This window comes from Gymnoscopelus microlampas (genome assembly GCF_963454915.1).
Source record: "Gymnoscopelus microlampas genome assembly, chromosome: 24".
NCBI lineage: Eukaryota > Metazoa > Chordata > Actinopteri > Myctophiformes > Myctophidae > Gymnoscopelus > Gymnoscopelus microlampas.
Genome location: NC_139961.1, coordinates 5,201,340 through 5,214,529, shown reverse-complemented (window position 1 = coordinate 5,214,529; position 13,190 = coordinate 5,201,340). Strand labels below are relative to the sequence as shown.

The 13,190-nt window shown below is 40.5% G+C and overlaps 2 long non-coding RNA genes across 2 annotated transcripts; one reads left to right on the top strand and one right to left on the bottom strand.

Annotated features, from left to right (window-relative positions):
* Nucleotides 1-1,760: 1,760 nt before the first annotated feature.
* On the top strand, nucleotides 1,761-2,808 carry LOC311040803. The gene is made up of 3 exons (XR_014600322.1): nucleotides 1,761-1,830; nucleotides 1,940-2,120; nucleotides 2,688-2,808. It is a non-coding gene; the product is annotated as an uncharacterized lncRNA (long non-coding RNA).
* A 3,326-nt stretch (nucleotides 2,809-6,134) lies between these two features.
* On the bottom strand, nucleotides 6,135-8,214 carry LOC311040767. Its single transcript, XR_014600309.1, has 3 exons — nucleotides 8,063-8,214; nucleotides 6,762-6,831; nucleotides 6,135-6,289 (listed from the first exon to the last, which is right to left on the bottom strand). It is a non-coding gene; the product is annotated as an uncharacterized lncRNA (long non-coding RNA).
* Nucleotides 8,215-13,190: the final 4,976 nt, after the last annotated feature.

Here is a 13,190-nt window from a genome sequence, read left to right as displayed (position 1 = left end):
TTGTTTGATTTACCTTGGGCTTTGACATGAAAATTCTTTATTTTAAATGTTTGCAATACAATTAATCAGTCTAGTGGAATTGAAAGTTTCACGATTGAAGTGCATAATTGGCTAAAGGAAGAAAGAAAATGTTTCTTCTGAACATGTTAGTGCTAAAACATACAGTATCTCACATGCACAGCCATAAAACAAAAAGAGCCATTCACCCCCTGGTAGCTGTGACCTCACCCCCCTTGGAGCTGTGACCTGTACCCAAAACCCTTACATTCCTTATTAGCAGCTGGTGTTTTAGGCACTGTTCTATTCAAAGGGCTTTATTGGCATGAGAAAACATACGTTTACATTGCCAAAGCAGAAAGCACAACACAACTATAAAGCACTAAATTAATATATATATATATGTACATTTGAAAGTCAGAATCTTCCATAGATCAATTTCTATGAATCAAGATCACTGGGTGCAGGTAAAGTGCAGGAATATACACAGTGATTAGTCTTTAGGGTGGTTGTGTTCCGTTTGATATCCTTCTCCTATCACATCTACTCAATGCTAAACAATGTAATGATATGATATTGCTTCAACAGCTTTCAGCTAAAATTGATATTTCTTTTAGGTATACAGACAGATCTTCCACTGGAACCTTCTCATCCACCACAATTTGGAACACCTATCCAATCAACCCCGATGAAGCCACCTGCTAAAAGAGCTCGTTGGGAAGAGGATGAAGACGAGGAGGAAGAGGAGGTATCAATTGCCGGTACTTCTGCAATGGAAGTTGATAATGAAGACCCAAGCTACAACCCAGAAAAATCGCTGGCGGAATTGGCGGAGGCTGAGACGTCTGAGGCAGCGGACAAGTCGTGAGTAATACAAAGCTAATTCAACAAATCAGTTAACCCAAAAAGCTTATACTCGTTCCAATTCCTGTATATATATATAGACTTCACTATTTTCTATTGTGTACAGGATTGTCGAAGGCCTTCCACACCACAAGGAAAAGAAATATATAGTGTATGAAAGCTGCCTCATGGAGCTGTTCAAGAAGTGTGCCGTGTGCCAAGTGAGGTGTCCTGCAGGACTAGAGGGACCATGGTAACCGTGGAGCAGACTTGCAACTATTGTGAACAGGCGGTCAGAAGCTGGAGAAGCCAGCCTTTGATCCGATCCAATCCAGCCGGTAACATCCATCTCTCCGCAGCCATATACATCGGTGGAGAGTCCTTTGTCAAATTAGAAAGGGTAAGATTATGCACACTGTGTGTGTGTGTGTGTGTGTGTGTGTGTGTGTGTGTGTGTGTGTGTGTGTGTGTGTGTGTGTGTGTGTGTGTGTGTGTGTGTAAAAATGTTTTTATATCATACACATACTACAAGTTTATGTATTTATAGATTTAGGTCAAACTAATGTTATTTGGTCTGTACATGTCTTTGTCTGTGCCTTTTTATATTTTCTAACAGGTCTTCAACTCTATGAACGTGCCGATGCATACATATCGCACTTTCCGCCGGCATTCAAAAACGTTCATTGAGCCAGCCATACTTCATGCCTGGAAACAGTCACAAAATGACTTACTTAGGCAGTGCCGTGAGTCACCTAATGGCATCATAGCTGGTGGTGACATGCGTGCAGACTCCCCAGGTCAGTCTGTTAAAATCTAGCTAATGTTATATGGTCTCATTTAGATTGGGTAGATGGCATAATATTTACACATTTTAAAAAGCAATATATTAATTTCTGTATTTATCTGTATAAAGGCCACTCTGCCAAATATGGGAGCTATACGATGATGAACCTGGAGGTAGACAAGGTCATCGATATCCAGTTGGTCCAGGTAAATACAAATGCATGTGTGTGTGTATAGCTACATATACAAACAGTATACACTTGCCATCTATTTATACACACACACACACAAACACACGTGTGTTCTGTTTTGACAGTGTAATCAAGCCGGTGGGAGTTGGGCAATGGAGAAATATGGCCTAGACGACAGCCTTGCATTTTTGGCAGAAAAGAATGTGACTCTGCAATGCATTGTGACCGATCGCCATCCAATGATCCAGAAATTCCTGAGGGAGAAAGAGATCGTTCAATTCTATGACGTCTGGCATTTGGAGAAAAGTACATTTACTTTTTATATATTTTTTAAATTTTTAAATAAAAGTTTTGGGGTAAAATATGACATTCTATTAGAATTAATGTTGTATCACTTTACTATTGTGAACAGCTTGAGTAATCAATTAATCTAGGGCAGGGGTCTTCAACAGGGGGGCTGTGGCCCCTAGGGGTTATTCCGAGTTACTACGGGGGGTCCTTCAAATTGTTGTGTGATATGATTTTTTATTTTTCCTTAGCCACTTGAACCCTAGCATCCCTTTTCTGAGGAGAACTTTGCCAAAAATAGACGATTAACAAGCTCAGAACGTCTTGCGCTGCGAGGCATTGTGAACTTGTAGATCTGACATTTTGGGCAAAGAGGTGTAGTTGATGTGGGGAAAAAAAGAGCACACCACATAAACATAAAAATGTTGAATCTGAAACACTATTTCAGATGATATAGAGGGGGTCCCTGATTCATCACGCTCTCAGCTAGGGGGTCCTTGGCCAGAAAATGTTGAAGACCCCTGAACTAGGGTTATGTTATGTTGAAATGTATAAACAGTGAAAATGTTATTTGCACAACTGTAGGCATTTCAAAACAACTGGAGAAGATCGCCAAGCTGAAAGACTGTGAAAAAGTCAGGCAGTGGATACGTTCCATCAGGAACCATATCTACTGGACAGCGTCTTCATCCAGGACTGGTCCAGAGAGAGTGGCAAAATGGAGAGCCATACTCAATCATGTGCGTGACATCCACGTTCACAAGAAATCACCGCTGTTCAAAAAATGTCTCCATCCAAGACGTGCCAACACTCAAATCTCCAAATGGCTGAAAGCAGGTGTGTATTTCTATGCTACCGCAGTGGTTCTGATACTTTTTCTTACTCAGAATAATTTTGTAATCCACGCCACACTGAATGACATTGTAACTTTAGAGAACTTTACATTATTCCTATTACACTATGTCAATCTGCACCAAAAAGAATATGACACGAGGACAGTGGAGGAATTTGTTTCAATTAGATCAAATTGATGTACTGGCGTGTAACCCCTTGAACCCCTGCATCCTTATTCTGAGTGAGTCACTCTACAAAAAAAGGACATGTACAACTTCACAAAACAACAAGCTGTGAGCTTGTACATCTGCTTTTGTTGGCTATGAGATGTGGTGGATATTGAAAAATAATGTGCCAACCACAGTGCAAATTGAGTGATAAAATTCTAGATGTCACAGTACTCTGCTGCACCTGTGGACTTGTGTCATAGCACCCACTTTGAGAAACACCGGTGTAGCAACATGAAAATAAATGGATTTGTCATTGATTGTCTTACAATCTTCTTTTTTTAATTTTGAGGACCTACAGTAATTACAATGCATTTTTCTAGGAACTACTCCCTTCTCCAAGCTGGAGAAGGTGATTGAGAAAAAGACTACCCTGAAAGACATCGAGAAGCTCAGTCCTCATCACCAAACGTCTTCTCTGGAGGCATTTCACAGTGTAATCATTCGCTTTGCTCCCAAAAGCGTTGTGTACACATACATTGGAATGCTGTGCAGGTAATGCAATACATATATCTAAAATTCTGGTAAATGATATTATTTCTGTAATCATTTTGTTTTTATTTTCCTCAACATTGTATAATTTATATTTTTCAGGACCCTCCTAGCTGTGCTGCATTTCAATGAGAATACTCGCCGCCCACATGCAAGAAGCAAGAAAGGAGAACCTCTTTATGCTGTCCGTTTCCCAAAGGCCCGAAAGGGTGAATGCAGAGCTGTACCAGTGCTGGTCGATCCCACATACCGTAAGTGTTCACTGTGTATGTTCCCCCATCAATCAAAATAACGTTGAATATTTCAATAATTTTTATTGCACTTCTACACTCAAAAAATTCCAGTATTTCAAACACAAGTAGAAATCGAAAAAAGAAACTGTACATTCCCTGAATAGAAATCTAAAAACAATCTGACAACGATCAGTGCAAATATTCAGGAATATAAGAAAATTATCAGAATAAATTGAAATGTGCCATTCTCAATACAATCCGTGAAAACATAGCAAAACAAACTTTACATTGCCTGAATAAAATATAAATTTAACCGGACAAGAATCAGTGCAAATATCAATGAAAAAAAAAAAAAAATTCAGATTAAACTGTAATGTGCCATTCTAAATACTATCTGTGGAAACATAGCAAAAAAAACCTTTACATTCCCTGAATAAAATATAATTTTAACCGGACAACAATCAGTGCAAATAGAAATGAAAATAATAAAATTATCAGATTAAACTGAAATGTGCCATTCTAAATACTGTCTGTGGAAACATAGCAAAACAAACTTTACATTCCCTGAATAAAATATAATTATAACCGGACAACAATCAGTGCAAATATTAATGAAAATAAAATAAAATATCAGAATAAACTGAAATGTGCCATTCAAAATACTATCTGTGGAAACATAGCAAAACAAACTTCACATTCCCTGAATAAAATATAATTATAACCGGAAAACAATCAGTGCAAATAGAAATGAAAATAAGAAAAATAAGAAAAATGAAATGAAATTTGCCATTCCAACGTTACAATCTGTGGAAACATAGCTAAACAAAGTTTACATTCCCTGAAAAAAAAAGAAATCTAACCTAAAAATAGTAAATGAAAACCAAGAGTAAAAAATATGGAAATGCTATAGGCAAATGGCCTTTGCTAACAATACACTGGGGAGTGGGGACCCTACTTTCACCGTTGCCTTATCTATTATCACCAAACTTCTATGCCATATTTTACTTGTTCCAAATTGTTTCAAATAGTATGATTAGACGATCTACAACGCTACATTGTGAGCTTGTAGATCTGCTATTTGAATTTTTTGTAAATGTATTTAAAATTTTAAAAAAATGCAAATAAGTTTAGGGAGAATGGGGTAACACACCGGCAAATATATGGCCGTGGATGTATTTACTGAATGTCTTCATATTGCACAGGGTATGCTGGTGACTTGATGGACCTTGTTTGTGAGAAAGTGGTGGACGACCCTGCTCCGTACATGGCTGAGTTGGGACAGATCCCGGTACCTGAGGACATGTGTGCAGGGTACGAACGGCCAGACAGAGAGACGGTCATCGCCAGCTATGTTTCACGATTCAATCTAGAGCGTGACGTTTGAATCCAACATACAAACCGTCTGCATCCGGATAATGCTGACGGATATGTTGCACCACACATGCCGGGATGGGGACACGGATTCTTTTTCCCAATAAACCCCAGCACCAGCTGACAAACATCCTGTAGGCTAGGTACCTGTAACGCCTGTGAAATGTTTTTCGTTATTTGAAAATAAAAGTTGATTGCTGATACAATTTTACTCCTTTTTTATTAGATGATTTCAATGAATATACTGTACAGGATGTGTCTCAAGAATCTAGTCAAATGCCTAATTGGAATACATGCATTTACAATCATTTAAAAAAAGTCATTATAGGAACTGTTATTGCCTGACTGCAATGCTTCAATGTCAAATGGTTTTAATCCATGAGTTGACTGGAGCAAAATTGTAATGCATACTGAAATTAACTATCACAGTGGTTGTCATTTCATACACTAAATCATTGCTTCTCTACCTTTTCAGGCCAGCCCCAAAATAGTCATATCTGAACTGGGAACCACCAAGATAAATATTGTGGATATAGCAGATCTATAAGTTCACACGGCCTCACATTGCTAGTCATTGTGAGCTTGTAGATCGGCTATTTACAAATGTTTAGGCTCTTTCTTATATTTTTGGTCAATTTCGCCAATGTTTGACCAGTTCATATAGTATAGCCGTTTGATTAGTTTTTATGCTGTTGGTATTGAAAAGGTATTAAAAGTCCTTTGACTGTCACTTCAATGTCATCCCCCTCGGGGTCCAGAACCACTGCACTACATTACTACCAAGCATGACTGCAACTTACCCTTTGGCCTAGAATAGATGTTTGCCGAATCTTGCTAAAGTTAGTTGATAGACAACCTACCTATGCAAAGCTGATCTGTTTCTTAGGCGGCCATGCTCAGCATTGTACATCGCCAGTGCAGCCTGTAGGACATACACATTGAAACACACATCTGGTAGTCCAGGATGTTCTGTCATACAGCTGCCTCTGCGTCTGTCGCCTGCGTTGAGCTGCCGCATTCGTCTCCGAACCTTGAGTAAATGACATACAGTATACAGTATGATGAATAATAAAATGAACTTTATTTGTATAGCACCTCTCATGACATGAAATGCAGCACTAAGTGCTTTACAGAGCAAGAATACAGTTACTAGTATCTTATCTGTAGGCCTTTGGGTTACTAGGCCTGCATGTGTGTGTGTGTGTGTGTGGAGGTGAGGAGGCTCTCATTCTAGACAGAGGCTCTTTGATCATTACATTACACGTGTATGTCAGGAAGGAAGGGAGTGGAGTCAATGGCACACACCCTGTGTCTTTACAGGTCAAACAATGTAAATGCTAATCCCAATTCACACCTAGCAGTCATCTAGGCTGTGTCTGTCTGCAACACATAATTCATCTTGGCTGTAGTGAAATACATGTTGACATTTCTATATGGTTTAGACTTGTGTATGTGTTGGCTAGGGGAAATAATTAACAGTCTATATGCAGCTAGATTGTTACCTTTGGTATTTCTTTGCAGCAGATATTCTCCTCCTCTTTCGGCTTGCTGACACAATTTCCACAAGTGCACCTGTGAAATAATAGTAAAATAATTGAATTATAAAACTAAACAACGTTATATTACTTCATCTCAAATCCAAGGATTCACTGCAAAACACATATAGGCAATTATGTGATCGTGTTTTTTTAGTGATTATACTAGAGTAGGGGTATGCCTACAGCGTTGGTTCTCAAAGAGGGGCCTGGGTACCCCCAGGGTTACCTGGGGGTGTTCCAGGGGGTCCCCAGCTAGATGATGGACAGGAACCAAATGGACCCTTATGAGTCTGTAACTCTGAGAGTGTACAAATGGAACCAAATGGACCCTAACGGGTCTATTTGGTTCCATTTGTACACTCTCAGAGTTAAATTAACATTGATTTTACAATATGAATTGGGGTCCCGGAGGTATGAATGCCATTACATGGGGGTCCGTAGCCTATTGCATGTCAAACTGGGGGTCCTTGAAATTAAAATGGTCGAGAATCACTGCTAGAGAGCTGTAAAATACTTCTCTTATTGGGGTCCCTGGCTTATCTTTTCAAATGGGGGTCCGCGGGCTAAAAAGTGTCAATTTGGGGGTCCTTGACATGAAAAAGTTTGAGAACCACTGGCCTACAGTAGTAATTCTCAAACTGCTTCATGTCAAGGACCCCCAAATGTATATGACCCCCTTCGCAAAATATTTTGTTCCAGGGACCACCAGAAGCAAAGTTTGGAGTTAAAAAGGTTCACTTAAAAATATATATATATAAAAAAATGTGCGCAAATATACATGCTTTTAAAAATAAAGCAGATCTACAAGATCAGCTATATCTGCTATTTTAATACACCCAAAGTATAATGGTTAAAGTGGATACAATCATTGTGATGCTATATGAACTTATTTAGCTGGGGACCCCCTGGTACCCCGCCAAGGACCCCTGGGGGTCCTCGGATACCAATTTCAGAAACAATTGCCTACAGCAACAAACGTTGATAGCGTATGAAAGCTACATAACCACAGTGCTATCCTCTTTGGTAAAATAACAAATAAATCAAAGAAGTGAGCATAACGGTAGCCTTCTGTAGTGGTTTAATTTTTTTCTAATGCATACTGCCTATTACATTGTACACAGACTAAAAGTAAAACAACGTCGATTTATTATCTTGAATGAATGGTTACTTTACCGTCACATAGACACATTATCACTAAGTTTATGAGGATACAAAGTTAGCTGAAGCAAACGTTGTTTTGTAAACATAATTTTAACATCACTTACCATTGATCAACTGTCTGCTGTGTTCGCCGTGGCCGAACTTGTGGCGGAGAATCAGCCATTAAAAGATCTACTTCTGGGTCTGAATCAGGGTCGAATAAATGTGCATTGGCCGCCATAGTTTGTGAATAAAAAGTGTTATTAATGATCGTACGTCGTCCGTTTCTATGGTTGCAGAATGATGCTATGAAAGAAAAAAGAAAAAAGGCTCTTTCTAGAGGGCGGGGGAGGAGGGGGAGGAGTTGAGGGTTCGGGGGAGGGGTTGAGGACTTGGGGGGGTGGAGCAACGCTGATGATTGACAGGCAAATCTGTAAACTACGACCTCTAGTGGCAAAAATTACTTTTGACATTGCAGTTGAAAAGGCTTTAGAAATGTGAGACAAAAACACCTACAGTGGATCACTGGAATGGAATTTTCAGTTGAAACTTTTTGTACACGTTTGAAGGACCAGGACAAAAACTTTGAATGTGGTGTAAACATGAATGTCATTAAACCTTTAAGTTAACTCTTTGACTGCCAGAGTTTTTCAGTAAAGTGTCAGCCCAGTGCCAGAGATTCTGAGTATTTTGCCCCATCTTTGATGACTCACAGCATATGTTGTGTTTTGACTAAAATGACACAAAATATCTCAAAAGAGAGCTGTGGCTGTCTACTTTACGCAGGACAAAAAAGTTGCTAGCATATGCCGTTCTGTAGTTATCGGCAGTTGAATATAGCTTGGTTTCAGCGAAATCAGCCCTTTTCAAATGTAAACCTGAGAAAACAGGCTTTTAGTGAAAGATGCTCTCTGGAAGAGATTTTTTTTTTTTTTTTTTTTCCTCCTCCGTGGTATCAGATATGTGAACCATAGTTGTTATCAAACTAATTACAAAAAAAAAAAAAAAAAAAAACACCTCAGAAAGTCATTTTTTACAGAGTTTTACATTCAAAGATCAGTTGTGAAGTGTCAGCCCAGTGCCAGAGATTGAGCATTTTGCCCTATCTTTGAAGACTCACAGAATGTTGTGCGTTACTAAAATGACACAAAATATCTCAAAAGAGAGGTCTGGCTGTCTACTTTACACAGGAGAAAAAGTTAGTTGCTAGCATGTGCTGTTCTTTACTTTTCTGCAGTTGAATATAGCTTGGTTTCAGAGTTTTATATTCAAGAGCAGCTGTGCAGTTTACATCCAAGTGCATCTTTCAGTGCACTAAATCTATTGCATATCTGTTTGTGTCACAAATACTATATATATATACACACACACACCCCCAACATCAATGGCATGAAACAGAATATAAACAATATATACAGTCCACAAAATAGTGTCCACAAAACCCAGAGGTAAAAAACTATGCATCACCATTTAGTTAGAAAAGGGATAATTAGCTTGCTTCCAGTATACATATAAAAAAACAATACTATTCGATGTTCAAGGTTGTACTTTATTACATCTTGATCTTGTGTACAGGACAGGTTATTGTTACATTACATCTTGTGTTCAGGTACATAAGCGTAAAACTTTTTTACTTTTTTTCTGTACTTCCATCTACTGTTGTTCTCATGTCTTACTAAATAAAGTACATCAATCAATCAAACTTCACTGTTTTCAATGTTCAATACTTCTACTCCACTACATCTCAGAGACAAACATTGCACTTTTACTCCACAAATGATTTGAAAACCCTATACACTTGGCTATTTGAAAATATCTGATCTACAAGCTCACAACGCGTCGCCTTGAACTTGTAGTTCAGTTCACTTCGTAGTGTGTCTCTGAGTGGTACTTCTCATAACACTCATCCGGGTGCATGGGCACTTTGCATTTTGTACACCACCACCTTGTCTCCCTCCGCTCTCCGGTGGCTTTCGTGCAAATCCTGCATCGCCTGCGTGGCCCCTTGCATCCGGCGGTGGGAGGCAACTTTGCCAGTACGTGGCCTGCCAAGTCGGGCTCCAGCCTAGCCTGAGGGTCGTGGTAGGGTGCCCTTTCTGCCCTAGGCGCCTTTGCAGGTGGAGGGGCATTCCTCCCTTCTAGCTCACCCCCAGCAGCTCTCGGGGGGGGCTGGGCTGGGCTGGTCCAGGACTTTACCACACATTTCATGAACTCTAGAAGACGTTTGCATTCGCCCTGTGGATTCTTGTTCCTGTAGATTATAAATGCATTGAACATACAAATTTCGAACAAATAGATTACAAATTTGTTTGTCCACTTGTTGGACTTTCTGACAAACGGGTAGTATGTAATGTTCTGGTCCAATCTATCCACCCCGTTCATGGACTTGTTGTATGCGACAACACAAGAGGGCTTCGCTTTGACCACTGTCCGACTCGGCTCACCCTTCTTGCCTTTCTGCCATACTGTGACGTTCTCGGTCTCAATCTGATGGAAAGTGGAGACCATTCTGACGATGTTCTTGTCCCGCCACCCCAAGACCATCACCTTGTCGTTGTGCCTTGAGATGGAATCTCCAACTTTCAGGTCAGCAGTAGTGAGCTCTCGAATGAGTGATGGTTCGCCTCGGTTCCGCCGCAGTGTACCGCAGACATGGGTCTGGAGGGTTAGCAGTATGTCACACATGCCTACAGAGTTATAGAAATTGTCCATATATAATCTGTGGCCAGAACCGGCTAAACCATCCAGAAGACCGGTCACTGTGTCAACCAGGGGAATCTGTTCTTCTCCACGACCGCAGTATGGCCTCATGTTGAAACAATATCCTGTCTCAGAGTCGCACAGGATGTAGGATTTTATGCCGTATTTGACAGGTTTCATGGGATTGTACACCTTGAAATTTAGCCTCCCACGAAACAGCAGTGTACCTTCATCTATACAAATGTTTTTGTTTGGTTGGTACATATCACGAAATTTGGCAACAATATAATCTAAAACTGGGCGGATTTTGGCCATCCTGTCCTTACCAGCCACAGGAGTAGCATTGTCACTGAAATGAAGGAAACAGGAAATAATTTGAAACCTGTTGCGACTCATGTGGTTGCTGAAGAAGGGGGTTGAATAGACGTCTTCAGTCGACCAGTACATCGAAAGCTCTGGCTTTCGAATGATGCCAGTCAGAAAATGGAGGCCAAGGAAGGTTTTTAGTTCTGGGATGTCAACAGGGTGCCACTCCCGAGCCCGAGAATACGGCTGCATTTCTTCGATAGCTGCTATGCACTGGTCAGCATACAAATTTGTCTGAGTGACAATTTGTTGGAGGAGCTCCTCAGTCAAGAAAAGCTCCAGGAAGTCCACTGCGTCCTCAGACTGGAGAGCAGCAGCAGCACCGCGTGGTCCAGGCTCTGCAGTAAAAGGGATGTATCTTGGATACCAGTCTCCAGTTTCCTTCCACACATCTGCAGCTGGAGCCAGACTGGGTCCCCCACGTCCTTCACCACGTCCTGCACCACGTCCTGCACCTCTGCTACGCCCCGGCCTGCCACAAGCTCTACCTCTGCTCTGTTGCCGCCCTGTAAATTATAGAATACATAATTACTATAAAATACATATTTTTTCATTTGTGTGGTACTGTAAGTGATGGATAATTAGTTTGATAACAACTATGGTTCACATATCTGATACCATTGAGGAGAAAAATAAACGGCTCCAGAGATTTCTGCTCCAGAGAGCATCCTTTTAGCTTGCTTCCACAATAAATATATATAAAAAGATACTATTGTCGGTCAGTCACAGTTTGAACTATTCAGCACAAGAACTTTTTTCTTACCTCTCTTGGATTTGCCAACAGGTGGCAAGGTAGACTCCTCCTTCTCCAACTCCTCCTCCCCCTCCTCTTCTAAAATCACAGTAGTAAAATAGAAAATAGTTTAGTAAATATGATCAAAATCATCTTAGTGTTATTTACACTCCCAGCATGTCTCAGGCTGGTCCATGCATTTATGATGTAAGGTAAAATGATTCTTACCATCACTACTACTGCTGCCCCCATCAGCACCGCCACCTGTAGCCCCAGCCCCACTGGTACCAGGCAACTCCTCGTCATCTGAAAACAGTGAGATTTTGGAAGTTTGGTAAATGTGATTTACACAAAATCAAATCAACGCTCCTCTTATCCAGAGCTACTTACAATAAGAACACATCAAAAGATACAGTAGCCTACAATGTAGGCTACTGTCTTAGATCAAAGACTTGAACTGAAAACAAAGGTCATGTCATGTAAACAACAATGTTTAGATCTTCATGGGGTTCTGAGCCCCCCCTCCCTGCATCTGCTTGAGCTATTGTAGATCATAGACCTGACCTGACAACAAAGGTCATGTCATGAAAACAGCAATGTTTACATCTTCATGAGGTTCTGTCAACAAGCATGTTCACTCACCTTTGATGTCATTTCACATCAAAGGGTGGTAACTTATGCACATGCATAAGTTGACCTTTGTTGTCAGGTCAGGTCTATGATCAACAATAGTTCAAGCAGATGCAGGGAGGGGGGCTCAGAACCCCATGAAGATCTAAACATTGTTGTTTACATGACATGACCTTTGTTTTCAGTTCAGGTCTTTGATCTAAGACAGTTCAAGCACATGCAGGGAGGGGGGCTGTTGGCACCTGGCCTCCACCACCCTCTTATTTTTTTGGACAGTTCAACATCCATTCATTTGTGTTGCTATGATTTATAATAACCACTAGATGTCATCATTACCACCATACACTTTTTACCATGCCATATGGCCTATATCTATATGGGCCAAGTTCTTGCGCATAAGACATCCAATGTACTATATTTTCGAATGTTTTTTTATACATTTTATACAGTACGACATGCACATCCATAACACGAATTTGAGCTGGCGATGAACACATTATATAAAGCAGATCGCACACCGAGTGCTCCAACTTTGAGGTGTAATAAAAAAAGATAGCAAATCTACAAGCTCACAACGTCGCAAGCGATGCATTGTGAGCGTGTATATCGGCCATTTTCAAATGATTTTTATAGCGACGCGTTGTGAGCTTGTAGATCTGCAAGCTCACAACGCGTCGCTATAAAAATCATTTGAAAATGGCCGATCTACACGCTCACAAACACACACACACACACACACACAGTCATTTTATCTGGAGGCTAGGCTGCAAGTTGCGCAGCGGGCCTTTTACGCGCGCCGTTCGTGTTGGGTTTGAGCAATGAAC